The 21,455-nt window shown below is 37.7% G+C and overlaps 1 protein-coding gene across 1 annotated transcript in view; it reads right to left on the reverse strand.

Annotated features, from left to right (window-relative positions):
• IL1RAPL1 (interleukin 1 receptor accessory protein like 1) overlaps positions 1–21,455 on the reverse strand; it is a 771,820-nt gene that overhangs the window by 242,725 nt on the left and 507,640 nt on the right. The gene's annotated exons all lie outside the window — the stretch shown is intronic.

Below are 21,455 nucleotides of genomic sequence, written 5' to 3' on the forward strand. Positions count from 1 at the left end.
CCAGCAGACAGTTATGTTGAAGCTGATAGTGTATTCTGCCCTGGGTTTACAGGTCTCTAATGGTCTGTTTTGTTGAAAAGGAAGAAAAAGAGAGATTTATCAAATGTGGTATTTTGAAATGGCACTGAATGTTATAACTCATACATAACATCAGTTCCCCAAAACCAAATAGTTTTCCGAATACATAAATAAAACTACTGGACTGACGCAGATGAGTTTAAGACAAGCCACATATGACAATAAAAGGGCAAAAACTCTGACGTATAAGAGAAAACATATAAGAGAAAATATCTGAAAGATTGCAGTATACAATACTCTGCTGACAAACAGAATTTCCCCCCTTCCCTCCAACCCATTTCCCCAGCAGCCACGTCTCTGGCTTTCATCATGTTTCTACTCAGAGTGGCAGTGACTGCCCACAGCTCCTGTGAGACCTGTATCGCACTGTCAGAAGAAAAGACTGCTCAGTGGTTTTAGCATTCTAAATTATTTTGCTCTAAATTCATTGTAATACTTGTGCTGGACAATGAATGGACAGGGTCCATGCATTCTGGCACATGATTCAAAATCTTAACAGAAATGAACACATTAAAAGGAAAAATACATTTTAAAGCAGTATTTCAAAACAGTGAAACTTCTCCAAAAGCTACTGAAAGAAGATATTTGAGACACAGTTTCCTCTTACAATGTATTTTTAAACTTCAAGTTTTAAAATGTATTTAATTGCATTGGCTTAATCACTCAATATCCCTGTTGTCACTAGCTGTGATTACTATTATCACTAAATATCACTAAAATATCATTATTTCTGATAACTTAATTAAAATAAATCATATTAGTTTGTCATTTGGGGAATAGTGTGGACTGGATTTCATTTTTTAATCCTGACTACATATAATAAATAATTTATGCTAAAATGCAAATGTGACTTGATCTTATCTCATTACAAGCTGTATTGTCACAGAAGTGACTGCTTATAACTTGTTCCAAATTGGATCTATTCAGCAAGTGATCAATTCTGACATCTCAAGAATCACAATATGCTAGCAACATACTCCAAAATTATTCTTGCTGCAATTGCTGAAGGTTATTGCAGCCAGCTACAACTTCTAGTCTGAATTGCTTGACAAGCACTGCACATCAGTACCTAGGAAAATCACAAAAGCAATGGTAAGTGTATTTTATAAACCAAAAATATTTTTGAAAATGATTAAATGTTTATACTTAACGTTTACTTCAACAACTATAAATGTGCTCCTCATAAGTTATGAAAAACTGTATACTTAGTTTTGCAAAAATGGAATGAAAATTCAAGTGTACATTTTAAGACTTCAGGTATAGTAGAAACTATCCTTCAAACTTTATGAACCTGGATGAGCTTTTTGCAGTTTCCTGACTGAATTAAATAAAGCACTCAGCCAAGAGCAGATGTGTAATGCTGCAACGGCAGTGGGGGCAGGGGAGCTGAGAAGTAACATTATTTCGTCGGTTTTCTCGTTCATAGTCTAAAGAATAAAGTCTTTCAGTGACTGCAGTACTCATGACTCCTTCAGAATTTTCAAGGCTAATTATTTAACAAATGATTTCATAAGTTATTCAGACATTAGGCTGTACAATACATTCAAAACCCAAGGATGGAAGAAACTAAATATTCTATAAGATAGAAAAATTTCTAAATAACAACATCACAGTTTCAATGTGATTCCATGAAAATGTGTTTTTTATGTGTACATATAGGAATCTGTATCCAGAGAAATACAACAGTCCTCGTTAAAAAATCACAAAAAATCTGCATATATTGCAAATTTTATTTTTGAGACAGTAGCTTACCAAAGCATTGTACAGAAAGTGTTCTAGAAAAAAAAAAAAAAAAAAAACCAGCATCCTTGCCTTAAGTATGAACATTTGAAATTTAACTTTAAAGGTAACAGAGCCTCCATTCAGGGTTACAATAGTTCATCCACCAACAGGTGTTATCTGCTTGACAGGATGCTTATACTCTAAATACGACTGCTGGAGAGAGTGGGAGATTACACAGTGCTTTAGTGCATATGAAGACTGGAAACCAAACGAAATTCATACGGGTTCATGCCCTGTTTAGGAGATGTATTTTTAAAGGGGACTTGGAAATAACTAATAGGATCTTGAAAGACAACAAACACTCCACTGTATGCCAGCACTGAATAATGAATTATTCAATAGCATGATACTCTAAAAGACCACAAGTTATATAGCCTAGATGAAGCTTGAGCTGGCAGGGCATTTTGGTGCTGCCCTGTGTGGGTATGGGTGTGGGTGCCTGTGCATGAGGGAAGTGGGGAGATCCCAGCAGAGGCTCACGCTGAAACCCTGTGCCATAGTATGTCAAATTCTAGTAGGCTTTGCAGGAAGAATTCGTCTTTCCATTTTGGTATTTTTGATCAAAGCCAGAAAGAGACAGAATTACAAACAATCTTGGAAAACAAAAGAAGTGGGTTTGGGTTTGGGTTTGGTTTTCTTGGGGGGAAAACCCTTTACCAAACAACCACAGATAAAACATGGAAGACATTAAACCCCACTCTGCCTGGCATGCCTTACATGACTCAACCTGGGTCTGCCAGACCACAAATTCATGCTGTTCCCCACACAGTTCATTGCTGGATTTTGAGCGAGATTTTTACGAGAGGGGTTTTTTTTGGGGGGGGAGCATCAAAGTTTTTAAGAACTGTTTGTATTAGTAAGTTTAGTGGGCAAGAAAAAGAGAGACACTTATAATTTTCTGGCTAAGATACCTCACTAAAGAAGATACAGTATCAGGTAATTACCCTATTTTTTTAATATATATATATTTTGCCATTTAAGAAGGCATGACACACACCCATTCCAGAACATCAAATCCCTTATGTTAACTGTAGGAAGCTTAAGTCCAAGTCCCTGATTTGAATTTCTAATGTGTCTTTTAGTCAAGCAATTTTTTTTCAGGAAATCTTGTCCTGCCCCTGGGCTCCCCTAGCACAGTTACTTTCCAGGGAGTACTAAACAGAAATTAAATATATCCAGCCTTCCCCAGATTTATTTTTCTAATCCTTTCCTGATATGTTTCTAAGTTTCCAATCCATCTTGAAGCATAGACCCACTCCTGGACTTTGTCCATTCTTTTTTCTTCCCTGTCTACTTTTAAAAGAATGCAAAGGCAGCAGACAGTAATTCTTTCATTACCTGTCCGTATTCTTGTGCTCCTGAGAAAGCTCTTCTGGCGCCCATTAACCTTTCCTCTCTCAGTGTGGGGATTAAGCACTCAATCCCTTTCATTCTAACACATACTGCTTCTGCTCTGACAAAAGAAAATGTTGCAGTCTTATTATTATTTTTGTAACATTTGCAAACAGCAAAATCAATAAAAAATGGCCATGGAAAAGGTTCTAAAACAGCTGGGTTTAAACAAATTTGTACATACCATCTTTATCTTTTGGAGGTGTAAAGCCTATAAAAAAACCATAACTGCAGGGTTGGTCAAATGCTGAGATTACAAACTGTTTATGATGATAACTTGTTATACAAAATGCATTTTGCCATCACCCCTTGTAAACAGCTACAGTGCTGATTCATTGGTCTTTTTGTCCAACTTTCATATCAGGAAAAAAACATTTCAGTAATCATATGTTCTCTGAAGTGCTTTCCAGAATAAATGTACTCTGTTGAATTAAGAATCTGCTAGAAGGTCAGTGAACTACAGTGGAGGAACAGGAAATAAAGCAAGCCTGACTAAATGTGTTTGCTTAGTCAGAATTTCATGTCTTTTCTAGAAAGCTGACTGGAAACTAAGGTAAGTGCACACTGTAATCTCAACACATCTGTAATGTGAAGATAGTTACATATTTTATACACTTAAATGTGCCTCCTATAAATTATTCAAATATGTTCTTCCACTTGAACTTTTAAAAAATATGTCTATGTAGAAACTTAGTATTATAGACTAGATTGCACTACAGCCAGACCAAGTCAGCCAGAATTTCTGGCCCATCAACAGTATCAAATTGCATTTCAGAAAGATGATGGTCACCAGTAAGCTCCTAATGTTCATCCTTCCAATTTTGATGATATATTAGATATTTCTTAGGTGAACCATTATTATTATCTTTTTTAATTTATTTTTTTTAAATGAACACAGGCAGACAGTTGAGACAAGCTAATAGCTTGGTGTTTACCGTGTTCCTCACAGATCCATGAGACCACAGAAGTGTACCCAGTTCAAGGAGCAATTAAACTATTGCAGTACAACTGTGTGCATACTTCTACATACTGCATATATGTTTACATCAACTGTCATTATGATTGCCACTCATGTCAATCAGAATCTCTCCTTTCCTATCTTTCTGCCAGTTCCATCCACCAAACTTATTTCTTCTCTGTTTCCCACTTTTCATTATAACCTCTGATTCACGTTTACTGCATGTTTCTTTGTTCTTAGAATGTGTTTCAGTTATCCTACCTGCCACAAGAACCTCAATGAAACTTGATCTTACCAGTAATCTTTCTATAGCTTCTATAACCTTAGTCTTGAAAAAAAATCTTCTTTATTGTCACAACCATTCCATGGCAAGGTATACTTTCCCAAGTGTCAGCTTTGTCTCTCCTTTCTCCTGCTCTCACATCATATGCTCTTTAAAGAGCATGACTCCTTTACACTCCCTTCACATATGGTTTATTTCTAGCAAAGCATTTTAGTTTTTCAAGTTTAAATCTCTTCTGTTACACCCTTTAACACCTGTAACATCCAGTTCTGTTCATAAGCTGCTTTTGTTTATTTAATATTCCTTTCATTTTTTTCTATAGATAGGGTCACCCTATTTTTTTTGTGGTTAAAAAAAAAAAAAAACGCTTGACACATTATCATTTCCCTTAGTCTGCTTTCTTCCCCCTTATTTCTCATCCAGAGACACAGAATATTGTCTCTTTGTGTCACGATTGTCTCAATCACTCAATTTTTATTCTGTCATCTCTTAATGTTGATAGTGGGGGAGAAAAGTTTACAGCTGTTTAAGGAACAAAAAATCTGTATATATGAAGCATATGCGTAATTAACTTAAAAAATTAAAAAATTAAAAATTAACAATTAAAAAAACTGCAAGCATGGCAGTAGCAGATATAGTTATAGCAACTATTTTTCTTTACATTTCACAGTCTGTGACAGTGATATAACTATGATATGACAATTGGCAGTGAAAAACTCAGTGGCATACAATCATGGTAAGTATTAACAACATAGTGTTGTGGTTACTGCAAGCACTCCCAGATCCCTTTGGATGAGCACTCCCAGTTTCCTGAGTTTGCCCTGACCTGTGAAGGTCTGCAGGACCTCTCAGTCGGCCCTGCAAGCCCACGCGCAGGCACAGGGCATCAGGGTATCCTGCTGGTGTGCAAATGGCTGCCAGCAGAAGGTGTTCACCCACCCCTGTATCAGTTGATGCTCAGAGCCTGGGGTCTGCAAGGCTCACTGTCCCCTGCTCTTCCTCACTCTACTGCAGCCTTTGTGCTGCCCTTCTAGCTCCTCCCCCTTCTGGGACCTACAGCTTTATGTCCTTCCCCAATTTGTGCTGACAGATGGTTCACTGTCCCCGTTGAGCTAGCTCTGAATCTGATCCAAAGCAAATTGATCCCTCAGTCCTTGGTTGCAGCTCTCCATCCTGGTGTTGCAGTTCCAAGAGTGACCCATAGATAATCAGTTCTGCAGCTGTCTTAGCCATGATGGTGTCACGTTATTCACCTGTGGCCCAATAAATTACTAGCTATGTTCATGCAGTAATTCAGCAAGCAAAGACTAGCTTTTGTCTTCCATGAGCAATTCTAAGTTTGTGCTGGGTTGACAACTTGTTTGCAGACCCTCCTCACCTCAGCGGCTCCCATTCCGCCTAGCTAATGGGTCAGAGGCCTTTCCTGACATCAACATAGATTTAAATTTCTTATTGCAGCTTATCATGCCAAATCTAAATTCCTTCCTACATTTCTCCTTCAATTTTCACTCTCCTCAATTGCATCTTACTCTACGAGCATAAGAAATGTCCAACAGTGTCAGAACAATGTTGCATGTAGCTCAGCAGCCTGGTTGCATCTAGCTCAGCAGTGGCAACAGGAGATGTTATTCAGAGCCTTGCCGCTTTCCGCAAACCATTCTCCCACAGAGTTTATCACCCTTTTTCCCCTTTCACATCACGGCACAAACATGCTTAAGTTCCCTCCATTTTCTAAAGAAAAAAGCATTCAACTTTCCTCTCCAGCAACTTTTTTGTCCTTTCTCTTCAATTTCTATGGGCACAGAATATTACAATGTCTGCCCCTAACTGGGTTTCCATGTATTCTCCAGAAACTATTAAAAGAAAGTTCTTAGTATCTTCTGTATATTCTAATATTAAGACAAGTGGCCCATTTTCCTTCCTTTATTTACTAGCTTCCTTAAGCCAACTTTCTTCTCCTCTCTTTGTTTTTATTCTGCTATTCCATCCTTTTTTAACTTTCTTTTTACCTCACCTGAATCACTATTTCAATCCTAATCATAAAAATATGATCCCAAATCCTGCGGCAATTTTCTCCACGGTTACCAGGGTCCTCTTGGCCTTGTACATTTTCTGTTTAAATTATTTCTTTCATGAAACCTCTCCATAGAAAACAAGTTTACCTTCTATTGTTACATGGCAACATATCCCAGCACTGTATTCTTGCTGAAAATTTACCACATATAACTTCAGGCATCTGCAGTTTACATATCTTATGCTTGTACTGGAAAACCACATCTCTCCTTACAGTCATTTCAGAAAAAAAAACCCAAACAAACCACAATGTTTTTAGGCACTGATCTGTTTCAGATGACTATTTTAGAAAGAATGGTTTCCTAGTTGTGCCTTATTTCTCTCAGCTATAAAAGAGTTTGGGTGGTTAGCTCAGATGTTAATGTCAGATAGTCTCACACAGACCGTCAAAGCTAAGACCTCCACTTGACTTTTGATACATGTTTTACTGGATGCCCAGATGTAAGCTTAAGTTCAGTTGCCTAAAACAAACTTTTTCCCACTGTTCCTCCTTGCTAACTAGTTCTTGTCACCAAAAATCTCTCTCCATTTCCATCAGTTCAGCTTTTAACTCGGATATCATCTTCAAATCATATTTCTTACTTGAGTCATCACATCTAGACTATCTATGTCTTGACAAGTTTTATATTTACAACTAAGACAATTTTGAATTTTTATCATTTTAATCTTTCTTAGCATAAACCTGTTTTTTCCTTCTCAAATGCAAAGATATTCACGATGCTTGTTGCCAAATTCATAAATCACTCATAACTTTGACGACATGAATTCTCTCTTTTTATTTCTCTGTTGAATTCCCTTCTCTGTCATATCATAAATGAAAGTGGAGACAAAAGGCTTCACAGTATATCAACGGTCTTATTATTTCTCCTTCAGTATCAAGGATTCACCTTGCACTTCTCATTTACTTACAAAGCACTTCCTTCTCTGTGCCCCAAGGGCAGTTAACTATTTATAGTTACCAATGTCTTATTATTTTCTTCTGACCTATTATGTATTAATCATAATGCTGTTATGGATTCTTTTTCACCCTTACATGGCAAGCTATTTAGAGAAAGAAGAGCTTTTCTTCATTATACAAACACCTCTTAAGAGGGGTCTGGACAAGACCTCCTTCTATCGTGAGAATAGAAATAGAAAATTATATAATTATATAATTAAAATATATTTTGTTTTGATGCATCATTTTTGGGTGCATACTTTGTATAACAGGAAGGATTCATACCAAAAGGTCATTCCAAGACAAGGGGAGCCATTAGCTCTCTTCCTCAATGCACGTTCTGTGGCCCATGGTTATGTGGATTAGCTTCACTAAATTCATATTGCCCAGTCGTATATATTAAATTCTCAATTGCTATCTAAAAATTACTTTAGTTGTAGTAACACTTACAAAATACAATCCATAGGTATTCTGTGAGTTGTACTATTGTATTATGGCAACATGAACAACTAACATGAATGCAGCATTTGTACTTTCTAGGGTTCTTCTCATTTGCAGGAAATTAAGTCATTCCAGTATTCTGATGGTAAAAGGAAATATAAGTTCTTTTTGGGTTTTATTCCAATAATTGTGATGTAATTTTGAATACTAAAGAAAAGGGTAAAATAGGTGGAAACCACTTAATTATTTGATCCATTTAATTAAATCAGAGGAAACAGTCCAGAAGGAATAAAACAATACCTCAGAGTGAAGAAACGTTATAATCTGTGTTTCCTTCCAAACATTGGAAGGGTACAGTCAAGAGTGTGATATCAATAGGCTGAAATCATGGGAAGGTTTGAAACTATTGCACAGGGACATTATCTGAAACATTTATACAGGGAATAACTCTACCATGGTATGATGCAATAAATGAGATTTGCATGCAAAAACACAGAAAGGTCACTTAGATCGCCTCTCACCAAATTCACCCCCTTGGGGATTGACATCAAAGAGCTGTCATATGCAGGTCAATTATTGACGTTCTGAGAGGAACTTTATTTCTGGCAACTAGCTTTAAATTCACAACTGGACTAAGTGTCAAGGCGCTTAACACAGCCTATGAGGAAACACCCACAAGATTGCTAGCCTGGCCATCAATATGATGGAGGAACCATTCATACATGGCTGGTGTCATATAGTTGCATGAGGTGCATGAGGCACATGTACATGAGGCACAGCCATGTTTCATGGTGACAGAGCAGGAAAAGAAATTTTAACTAAGAGCTCAGGTACCATTCTTGAGGGGCATCTTGATGGATGTTTCTATTTTCTGAATCCTGGTTAAAAAAATTATCTGCTAAGCGCTGAGGAATAGGGCACCTATGCAAATCAGATCAATCTCTATACTTACGTTCTGTGGGAGATATCATTAATGAATCAATTGATGGTTTCCCCCTACAATTTCCTGAGTAGTTTGTATAATGTACAAAACCTGGCTCTGGGGATAGAGGGTAGAGGCAAGAGGTATATTAAATATAACATACAAGTCTCTGAGTTTTCAGAAAAACTGAAAAATAAAACTGATGATTGATTACAGATGTTTCCTTGCAACTTGCAGTTTGAAACATCTTAGTATCTTAAAACTATGAGGACATTCCTTAAAACTTATGCCTGTTATCAACATAAGGTTGCAATTAAGAAAATTATTACTTTCTTTAGAATGTTTTTCACTATACATATAAATTAACTTTTATCCCCATCACAATTTGTTTTCACAGCTGGTCTTTTGACTTCTAATCTTCAGTTTGGCTCCTGAACAGAATACACACTTCAGATTTTTTATGTAATATTCAATCCCCTTCCCTAACACCTGTCAGAAAACAACTCTTGAAAACTAGGATTGGAAAGTGTATAAAAGAGTATTTTCATTGTTCATGAAAAGCCTCCTGTGCAATTTTTTAAGTACTAGGAGACCAGCAAGAAAAACTTGAACAGTCGTACCCCCTTCCATGAACTTGTGGATTCTCACACAAAAGTAATTTTGCAATCTTTTCTACTTCAGTTTTCAGAAACATTTGCCAACTTAAGTCTATACTTAAGACAACATATAAATGAAAAGGTTTTCTTCATAAGTACTTCATTTATATAAACCGTGTCTTTCTCTCTCAAGATGGATTAATGTGGGTAGGCTAGTGAGAGATGATAAGATACTCTCAACAACATTTATACACAAAGTTCATAAAACAAAGATGTGCAACAGATTTTCATTTTTTTTTTCTTTTTATCAGAGCCCAGTTATCAATATTTGTAAACAATTAAACTCTAATAATAGCCATTCTGTAAAAGCCTGTTGTGGTATTGCAAGGAAAAGGACTTTAAAATTTCAGATTTCAAAAAAATAAGCTTAATTATAAACATTCTTTGTTAGTGGCAAATATAGACTCATGAGAAACAATAAGAACAATGTATGTGAGATTATTTGATTCACAGGCTTATCAAATCACACTTTTACTTATATAGAATATACCAATAAACGCATACAAGATATTGCATTATTACATTAATGAGTTATTATAATGATAACTTTTGATAAGACACATGAATTTCAGTTCTGTTCTTTGTTTCAATTTGTTAGTTCTTCCTTTGCAACAGCAATTACCAAACTAAAGCAATAATACAAATGCATCATGTTACTTTACCCTATATGATATATATTATGTATGTAACTTGTCAACTTCTTTCAGGTGATGAAGATAGATCCAGAAGAAGTGAATATTTTCCTTAGTTATTTTAAGGGACTTTTTTCTGGTTTAGCAGCTCAAAAAAAGATGCTTTAATTTTCATGATGCAGTTCTTAATCTGCCTTTTGTTTGAACCACAAACCAGGAATTCAAGAAAAGTTGCCCATTCTTTCAGATTCAACAACTGATCAACTTCAAAAATGATATCATGTGGAGAAAAAAATTATTTGGATTTTAAGTATATGTTCTTTCATCATTATTTTCCAGTTGTTTTTTTTGGTTTTTGGTTTGTTTTTTTTTTTTTTAAGTGTAGCTACTGAATAAGCATAATGCCTACAGTATTTCTGCTTTGCTCCTCCAAAAGAAGTATGGGAGCTGAAACTCTTTAATCGTGAAGGGGCTGTCTTTACATCGTGACATTGGACATGCTAGCCCCTAATCGACCAAAAGCACTGTAGGGGCATTTAACTCAGTTTGAGGTCTAGAAAGGAAAACCATACATTATTCAGAGACGTCTGGAACTCGAGTGTCAGGAAGACAGATTGCACAAAGTGCAAAATTAAAGGAGTCTTAGGTTCTGACATGGATGCAATAACTTCAGAGAAGATGAAAAGTGTGGAATAACAGTAATGGAAACTTCATTTATTGACCAAAAACACTGTAGTACAAGTTTCTTATCTTAGTGAGCTGTCAGGTAATAATGATCTTCAGATGCAATTGACCTGGGTGAATTTAAACTCATGACCTGAAGGTGACAGACTGTATCTCCCACTATGAGTTCTCAAAGACAGCAATTTGGCTTTGGGAATTACTTTTTTGAAATAGATAAAAGCATAATAATCTTTGTATGGCATAAATAGGGTTCACACAATAAACGCTAAAAGCTTTGCAAAAGAATGTTGATTTTCAGCAACTTTTTTTGATAAAGAGAAAAGATTAACAAATTGATAAATGGCCATCATATAACAGAACTATTAGATATTTGGTCATGTAAGTTATGAGGAGGACACAAGTTGAGAAGCGTTCACAAAGCCACCAGCTAAATTCCAATTATTTCTATTATACAGCCACTCAGAAATACTTTAAAAATTGAAAGCAAAAGAAGTTTTTTAAAAAGTAATACAATGCAAACAGTCTGAATGAGAGGCATTTTGATGAACCATCATTTCAGACTGCCTATATTATATACTCCTGTAAGTCCTAAAAAAGATTCATGGAAGAGGGCTAGCTTCCCTTTCTCTTTTTTTTTTTTTTTTTTTTTTTTACCTCTCCTTTTACCTTTTCATTGCCATTAAGGAATTGGCTGGATGGTCGCACTCCAAGAGTTGCAGTCAACGGCTCGATATCCAAGTGGAAACCAGTGATGAGTGGCATTCCTCAGGGGTCAGTATTGGGACCGGTGCTGTTTAACATCTTTGCTGCTGACATGGACGGTGGGATTGATTGCACCCTCAGCAAGTTTGCTGACGACACCAAGCTGAGTGGTGCAGTCGACATGCTGGAGGGAAGGGATGCCATCCAGGGGGACCTTGACAGGCTTGAGAGGTGGGCCCGTGCGAACATCAAGTTTAACAAGGCCAAGTGAAAGGTCCTGCACATGGGTCAGGGCAATCCCAAGCACAGATATAGGCTGGGTGGAGAACAGATTGAGAGCAGCCCTGAGGAGAAGGAGTTGGGGACGTTAGTTGATGAGAAGCTCAGCATGACCCGGCAATGTGCTCTTGCAGCCCAGAAAGCCAACCGTATCCTGGGCTGCATCAATAGAAGCGTGACCAGCAGGTTGAGGCAGGTTATTATCCCCTTCTACCCTGCTCTGGTGAGACCCCACCTGGAGTACTGCATCCAGCTCTGGAGCTGCCCAGTATAAGAAGGACATGGACCTGTTGGAGCGAGTCAAGAGGAGGGCCACGAAGATGATCAGGGGGATGGAGCATCTCTTATGAAGACAGGCTGAGAGAGTTGGGGTTGTTCAGCCTGGAGAAGAGAAGGCTCTGGGGAGACCTTATTGCAGCCTTCCAGTACCTGAAGGAGGCCTACAGGAAAGCTGGAGAGAGACTTTTTACAAGGGCATGTAGTGATAGGACAAGGGGTAATGGCTTTAAACTGAAAGGGGGTAATTTAAATCAGATATGAGGAAGAAATCCTTCACTATGAGGGTGGTGAGGCACTGGAAGAGGTTGCCCAGAGAAGTTGTGGATGCCCCATCCCTTCAAGTGTTCAAAGCCAGGTTGGATGGGGCTTTGAGCAACCTGGTCTAATGGAAGGTGTCCCTGCCCATGGCAGGGGGGTTGGAACTAGATGATCTTTAAGGTCCCTTCCCACCCAAACCATTCTATGATTCTATGATTCTATGATTATCTCCTGGATTTCCCTGGCTGCAAGTCTGTGCAGGCTCCTGCTTCACCCAGATTACAGCTATATCATTCTAGTACTAATTCTACTCAAAATAATTGTACAGATTATAAGAAAATAAGAAAATTGTGATTTCTGTTTGAACTAAATTATAGGACTGGCATTTGTTACTTTATTGGACAAATGATGACGTTTCTCCCAAGTGTCTTTAACATGATGTAGAAAAAGTGGCAAATGCAAAAAAAAAACCAAACCAAACTTCCAGCTACCATCCATTCACTTCTATCTACTTCTATAAATATCTACGTAGAAAAACTAATGATTATGTTATATATCTATTTTAATAAGTAAGTGTAATTATATTAAGAGAGTAATTGCAGAAAAAGTTTCAAACTTAAGGACCTCTTGAGGAGAAAGCTTTTTTGGCTGTGCTTTTCTTTTAACATAAAGGCATTCCAGCTCAAAACTTTCAGGACTTTAAAGAGGGTAACAAATCATTTTTGGAGGTGGGCAGGTATCAGGGTTCAGAAGGACTTTCTCAAACTCACGGGTTAACTCAGTATTTTAATCTGGCAATATCCAGTCTTCTACTGGGAAAGCCTAGGCAGTGTCTCACAAAGGCAGTCAAGGCCTTCAGGTCATGCCTGCTCCCTTGTAAGATATGGCAGTACTTTGACCAGTGTTACCAAAATCATAGAATCATAGAATCAGTCATAGGATTGTAGAATCATAGGATGGTTTGGGTTGGAAGGGACCTTAAAGATCATCTAGTTCCAACCTCCCTGCCATGGGCAGGGACACCTTCCACTATATCAGATTGCTCAAAGCCCAGTCCAACCTGGCCTTGAACACTTCCAGGGAGGGAGTATCCACAACTTCTCTGGGCAACCTCTTCCAGTGTCTCACCACCCTCACAGTAAAGAATTTCTTCCTAATATCTAATCTAAATCTACCCTCTTTCAGTTTAAAACCATTACCCTTTGTCCTGTCACTACACTCCGTGATAAAGAGTCCCTCCCCATCTTTCCTGTATGTTCCCTTTAAGTACTGGAAAGCTGCTATAAGGTCTCCCCAGAGCCTTCTCTTCTCTAGGCTAAACAACCCCAACTCTCTCAGCCTGTCCTCATAGGGGAGGTGCTCCAGCCTATCTTCGTTTATGCTCCAGATCATCTTCATTACAAATCCTCTGGTTACATGTAGTTATGAGAATGCTTTTTTGTGAGACTGATTCATCCTTGTTGTCTGCCACATCACAAATGGGAGGCCCTGCAAAAACAGGGCACAGAGCAGAGAGTTAGAGGGTGGTTGCTTGCCATGATTCACATCCAAGGGGCCCTTGGGAGGACAGGTAGCCAGGTGGACACTGCCGACATGATGAAACACTCTGATGGGCCTTGCAGGGACAAGCCATTGCCATGGTGATCAGCAGACAGTCGATGCATGTCACGCTAGTGCAATATCTCTCTTACAAGAAAGGCTTCTAAACCGAATTCCATTTAAAGTATAGCTCCATAATGGCATTAGGGAACTTGTCCAACTTGAAAGCACAAACAAGATCGATGCATTACAAAATAATTTTGGGTCCTCTACAGTTTTAGTGAATAAAGAAAAACAAAGTAACCCATTTTATGTAATTTTGCCTAATGAATGTTCTCTAGATGTGTGCAAAAAAAAAAAAAAAACTAAAATATAACTAGTAAGTTTGTGTATATATATATACACAAAAATCTACGTCTTTCCTCATCTTTCTCATCACCTATTTTCATTTACCAGACCTCTTCTTATAATTATACTTCCAATGCCTCACTATGCTACACATCCAAATGAGCTTTACAGGAGCAATTTTACAGAAATAACTATATCCCAGACTCCTTGGTTGTTGTATAGTACAGAAATTTCCACCAGTGCAAACAAGTTTGATTCGAGACAGCCAGCATGGCTTCACCAAGGGCAAGTCCTGCCTGACCAACCTAGTGGCATTCTATGTGACTACACAGAAGAAAATGATGAGCGACTACATCAGTGGACAAGGAAAGAGCTAAGGATGTCATCTATCCGGACGTCTGTAAGGCCTTTGACATGGTCCCCCACAACATCCTTCCCTCTAAACTGGAGAGGTATGGATTTGAGGGGTGGACTGTCCGGTGGGTGAGGAATTGGTTAGATGGTGGCATCCAGAGGGTAGTGGCCAACAGCTCAATGTCCAGATGGAGATCGGTGACAAGTGGTATCCCACAGGGGTCCGTATTGGGACCAGTACTGTTTAATATCTTCATCAGTGACACAGACAGTGGGATCGAGTGCACCCTCAGCAAGTTTGCAGATGACACCAAGCTGAGTGGTGCAGTTGACATGCCAGAGGGATGGGATGCCATCCAGAGGGACCTGGACAAGCTCAAGAAGTGGGCCCATGTGAAACTCATGAAGTTTAACAAGGCCAAGTGCAGGTTCCTGCACCTGGGTCGGGGCAACCCCCAGTATCAATACAGGCTGGGGGATGAAGGGATTGAGAGCAGCCCTGCCGAGAAGGACTTGGGGGTACTGGGGGATGAAAAGCTGGACATGAGCCAGCAATGTGCGCTCGCAGCCCAGAAGGCCAATCGTATCCTGGGCTGCATCAAAAGAAGCGTGGCCTGCAGGTCAAGGGAGGTGATTCTGCCCCTCTGCTCTGCTCTGGGGAGACCCCACCTGCAGTACTGTGTCCAGCTCTGGAGTCCTCAGCACAGGAAAAACATGGACCTGTTGGAGCGGGTCCAGAAGAGGGTCACAAAAATGATCAGGGGATGGGACATCTCTCCTATGAAGAAAGGCTGAGAGAGTTGGGGTTATTCAGCCTAGAGAAGAGAAGGCTTTGGGGAGACCTTCTTGCAGCCTTTCAATACTTAAAGGGGGCTTAAAAGAAAGATGGGGACAGACTTTTTAGCAGGGCCTGTTGCAACAGGACAAGGGGGAATGGTTTTAAACTAAAGGTGGGTAGATTTAGACTAGATAGAAGGAAGAAATTTTTTACGCTGAGGGTGGTGAAACACTGGAACAGGTTGTCCAGAGAGGTGGTGGATGCCCCATCCCTGGAAACATTCAAGGTCAGGCTGGATGGGGATCTGAGCAACCTGATCTAGTTGAAGCTGTCCCTGCCCTCAGCAGGGGGGTTGGACTAGATGACCTTTAAAGGTCCCTTCCAACGCAAACTATTCTATGATTCTATGATTCTAAGTATTTCAGAAAATTATGCTGCTACCTTCCTTCCAAGATTAAAGCTGATCATTTTCTCTTCTTGTGAAATCCTCATTTTTTACCAAATTTCAGTGCTTGACCTCTCATGTCATAGCTGACAAGCTTGCCAAAATTTTCTCGATGTGTTTTATTGAAGAGTTAGCTGAGGTGATCATTATCTTGGTCTGATTATATTGAATTAGTGTACTTCAGCATGAACAACCATTCTGCAATGCCAGTTATTATATTCCTACATCCAATTTTTTTTTAATTGGCTAAAATGGACAGAAATTGACCTTTTCAGCCTCCAGAGAACATTCAGCACTCCAAATGACTTAGTCTGCTTTGTTACTGAAAAATTGATGGTACCAGCTGACCAGTCATCTATGATCAGGTAGCTCATATTTAAACAAACAAAGTTCTCTTCAGGAAGATTTGCATGTACAACAAATAAGAGTAACAGATAAATCTGAAATGAAAACATACACATAGTAAATATGTAGGGCATAACACATTATATCTATCAATTTGTCTTTAGAAAATTTTTACTAATTCCTTCACATACATTGGAAAATGACCACTTAGCCTCTCCAGATTTTCTCAGATACTCTGCTTGTTCTCATTTATATATTTCTGTCTGTTTCACTATTTTTCACTGATAAGGAAGTAAAACATCCTTTTCAAGGTCACACTTCAAGGTCACAAGCAGCACATAAAAATCATGTATACCTTCTATCCTTCAAATATGCAGGTTGTCCTATTATAAATTTTTAATAAAAACTTCAGCTGAAAAACCTCAGGTCTTTATTTTCATCTCATTTCATTTCTCATTGCTTGGTTTCTCGTTTCAGTTTATTTGACAGACAATGACTGACTTTGTTGCCTGTTAAAAACCCTGATCAAACTCTACTCAAGATGGCTGGACCTCTTTCTCTTCCTGTGATGTATACTTATGCATAATAAGAGAAAACCTGATGCCTTCCAGCATTTTCCTGTAACCAACCCTTTTCATTTGCTCTCATAAATTGTCTTGGTAATGAATTGTCACTCTTCCAATTTACAAAACAGTAAAATAGCAAGTGTTTGGGGTTTTTTTGTGACTATGGGAGAAATGCCACCCTAGGATGATCCAAAGGCTTCATTGAAAGCTTCTGATAGAGCTTCAGTGAGAAACAGGTACATGCGCAGGCCTTTGCTTTCAGCAAGCATTTGACAAGCCAGTAAACTCTCTCCCATGAAACCGTCATTCTCTGTAAACTCCTCAAATAACAACCAGTGGACTTTTCAGCCAGCTTTCAAAGCACATTATCACTCAACATGTGCTGTGGCTTTACCAAAGCTCTGAAAGTCACCCAAGGTACCTCCAGGTATCCTCTACTCTGCTTGTGCTTTTCAAGCAGCAAGCACTCTTTTAGTGCACAGCAAACAACCGTAAAAGAAAAAAGTTATAAACTCGCCACAAGGTTGGCACTTCTTTTTCTAGTCTGTGTTTCATCACTTCCTCCAGGATTACGGAAGTTTCACAAAAGTTTAATAATCCCTGCATTGAAACAGGCCCTCTATAGTAGCACAATATTTGTCTTCCAGAATTTCTTGCAGCTTGGAATGCGTCTCCAATATTCTTATAATTGAATTTCCATTTAAGTCAATGTTATTTACATCATCAGGATATAGAGATAGAGGTGCAAATACTGAGAAAATCTCCTTCTCAAATAAAGTACCTTTACATGATAAATTGATGAACATTTACAGAGTTCAGTCAAAGGTCAACAATATTAAAATTCATTAACTAAGCTGTGCTAAAAATTAGTAACTGCTTCACCTTCCAGGTCTTGGGAGACTTTTCATGAAGCAAAGTCTCATATATATATATATGGAATACAGCCATGAATATATCCCTCATATATATGGAATATATCCCTGAATTAATTCCTAAGTTAAAATCTTTCAGCAACTGCTCACATAAAGACAAAGATTTACTTAATGGTTACTGTCATATTGCATTTTACAAAACACCAACAAAGGGGCCACACTGGCATACAGAGCGAGAAAACATGTTCCTTTAGTCATTACTAATGAAAGGTCAAATGAAGTGCACATTCAAGTTCTTGTTTGTGTGGGACTGAAGAATATGGGATATGTTTCTCCATTTATTATAGTGGGTGCCCTATAGTGTATTTGTTTAAAAGATTTATTAATTCGTTGTTTAAAAAACAAGTGTTTCTTAAAAAAGACATTATATGATATTTTATTATTTAAAGGATTCTAGTTCAGAGAACATGAATGGTACTAAATTCATCAGTGCCTCCCTATCATCTTTAAGCAGAAGGATTATAGCAAAAAAATTTTTTTTGTGCCTTATCTGTAGTCTCACAGGGAGAGAACTATGGCAGACCTAATTATATTCACAATGAACTCAGAGGAAAGTGGTTCAGAGGTGAAATTTTCATTAAAACAATTACTCATATCTCCATATGCTAATTCATATACAGATGCTGAACTGTAGAATGAGGAGTTTCTGAAACATGTATCAACTGTATTTGAGTGTTAATGAGCTTTCTGAATATTTGTCATGAGAAGTCATGTACTCAGAAATTTGATAAATCCCAGTGACAGAGAGGAATAGACCCATTCAGACAGTGAACCTTAAAATTATATTCAAAGCATGACATTTTCCTCCATGATGTATCCGAATTATCCATTAACCAAGGTAAGTGGAAACAATCTGACACCAAATGTCATCAGCAACGTGCATAAAGGTCATTAGCATTATCATATAACATTAACAATGTTATACTCAGCACTTGTGCAACATAGGATGATATTATTTGCGTTACATGCCACAAGAAGAGTTTTTTTAAAAAAAATGTTTTGTATTAAATGATAAAGAACAATAAAACATCATTTGAGGAGGGTTACAATTGAGTGTTTAATAGTAGAAAAGAGAATGACAATAATCATCCTTCATGTTCAGAAGTTATAATTTAAGACACAATTTTTGACATTAAAGACCCCCTGCAACTTGAAGTTAAAAACTACCATAATATTTTACTAAGGAGCTTTCTAAAAAAAATGTATGAACATATTTTGTACGTAACTAAGTTCTTTAACTAAGTTTCGATTTTTGTTATCCACAATTACTCATTTTACTGTGAATCTCCCTTAATTTTGTATATTTCTTTTGGTTTGCTCCTTAATGGAAAAGGTATTTTTGGTACTGCTGATTTTGTATATGCCATTATATATGTAATAAGTTATTCAAACTTCCCTGATTCATTTCTTTCATGTAAAAAAATCTTTATAAAAGAGGCTTAAAGGGTATTTAGTCTCAAGGTGTATTAAACTGTGACAGTTTTATGAGTTTTCCTCCAATTTGTTGCTGAGGTTAATGAATATTTGTAATGAACAATGAATGGGCTTGTCACTGTAAAAAATATATATGATACCTGAGGATTTATTAATGTGTTTAGAGCTTGCATTTACTAGTTAATACATAAAATAATAAAAATCTCATCTAAGCCCCAGTGTTTGGTTTGCCTTTAATCTCAGAAGTTTCAGTGTTTCTAGAAAAAGAAATGGATTTGAGGAGGAATGAGAAAGGTAAAGGGATAGAAATGTTTGTTATAAACTAACAATACTGATGTATTCTAAAGTATTTAAGAACAATATAATTATAGTCATGTCTCTTTTTCATCATGTTTATTCAAAAAACATTAGCAGAATTAATTACCATAAGACCCATAAGCGCCTATAAGAAATTAGGTGGCTAATTGAATTAACTATGTGAAGCTTTTCCTTCCATTCCAGAATGGATCTAGCAGAGAGTATTTTGGAAAACTAGTAGGTACTTTGGTAGGTATAAGGGTATGTGCTGCCCTGTGTGAACCCCTTTGACCTACATATGGGAATGTATTTATGAGAAGATGCAATGCTGCAGAACTGGAGCAACAGTGTCTATTTCATGCCCTTCTGAATGTCATCATCAGTATGACAAAGCGTAAGGAAAGACAGTTCCCCTGAAGGATTTCAGACACTTTCAGTCATCAGCCTCAGGGAGAGGTGCTGCAGACTGGACTTCCTCTGTGTGAGGGAGTTAAGTGAGAAAGATGAAGAAAAAACAGGGGGGGTGGGGGGGGGGAAGGAAAAAAACACACAAGAGAAAAATAAATGAAGAGTTTGAAAACCAGTATTAGGAATTTTGCTGCTAAACACATCTGTAACTTTTATGGAAAATTTCATTGCTGCAGTAAAAATTATTTCACATGGTAAATTCAAGCAGGACTACTGAAGACTTTATGTAATGTTTCAGGATGGCATGGAAACAGTTGAAAAATATGCCAGAGAGCTCCGGGTGGATTTCACCCCTGCTGTGTTTTATGACTGTCTGGGAGCTGCTGCTAGTATTTATCAAGTCATCATACCAATTACAGACCTTTACTGGAGACTATATGCCCTCTGTGAGAGCCGGAACAGAGTTATGTTGTTCTGTATAAACAAGAACCCATTTTCTGTAGGTGTTCTAGAGTATCATCAAAAAAGGGTCACAACTTCGATCTAAAAATGCCAATATAACTCATGTTCTTAAGCATGTATTACAATGGATCCATATAAATATAATGTTGTTACTACATGATCTATTGGATTCACTGTTACTTTCTCTGAAAATCACGTACAATTCCATTTGGTATTCCTAATTTGATCATATTTTCAGTCACCTGGTATTTCAGATTTCTCGTAAAGGTTAACAAGGACATGAACTGTACTCATAATGATAAATCAACTGCTAGGAAAAATATTTAAACTATCTTTAAGATAGCACTAGTATAATGGAAATACTTTGTAATTCATTGCACTTCTACTTAAAATAACTTAACAATTTCATTTGAGTAATTAATGAGAGCAAGGAAGTTGTAGCATAGGAGCTTAACAATATGAAATATATTGAACAGAATAATAGTATCCCTCAAATCCCATTTTCTTGTCTTTCATACCAGAGAATGTCTTTCAACCCCAAACTACTTCTGTACTTCTGTAAAGTTACCTGAGAAAGAGGACCATCTTGACAGCATTCAAACCCTTCATAGGCTCTTACATTCTGAAAATGTACTCGTTGCTCAGCACTTCGTAGTTCAGTCAGAAGATGCTCCTCCTACCCACTTAAACAGTAAAAAGCACTGGGAAGATATAGAATATCTTTTCTATTTCCTTTAATATGGAGCTAGATCCTTAAGAAATCTTACTAATCTCACATCAGGAACTATACATGCAGAGACGACAGTTTGGCAATCTGGACTACACATGTTGCGTTGCAAGCACCTGTAGGCTGCTGCATGTAAATGGGCACAGTGAGTTTGAAAAGGTGCTGCACAGAAACATACCAGGGATCTTGTGTGGGAAGCCAACAAGGAGTTTTGTGGGATTCTGCCATTGGTGTGTTATTGTATTACAAGTTAGGAGCATCTAAGCTAGTTCTTTTGTCTCAGGGAGCCCAGATGATAATATCCACTTTGTTTTCAAATATTATTACACGGAGAAACCAAATAAGAGACCTCAAAACCTTTTTTTCCTGACAATGCTTTGTACTTTATTGGGAAAAAGGAAACTGTGTATACTGCTTAACTGATTTCAACACATAAGAGTTCAAAAGAATTCAACAAATGACTG

This window comes from Aptenodytes patagonicus, chromosome 1, assembly GCF_965638725.1.
Source record: "Aptenodytes patagonicus chromosome 1, bAptPat1.pri.cur, whole genome shotgun sequence".
Taxonomy (NCBI): domain Eukaryota; kingdom Metazoa; phylum Chordata; class Aves; order Sphenisciformes; family Spheniscidae; genus Aptenodytes; species Aptenodytes patagonicus.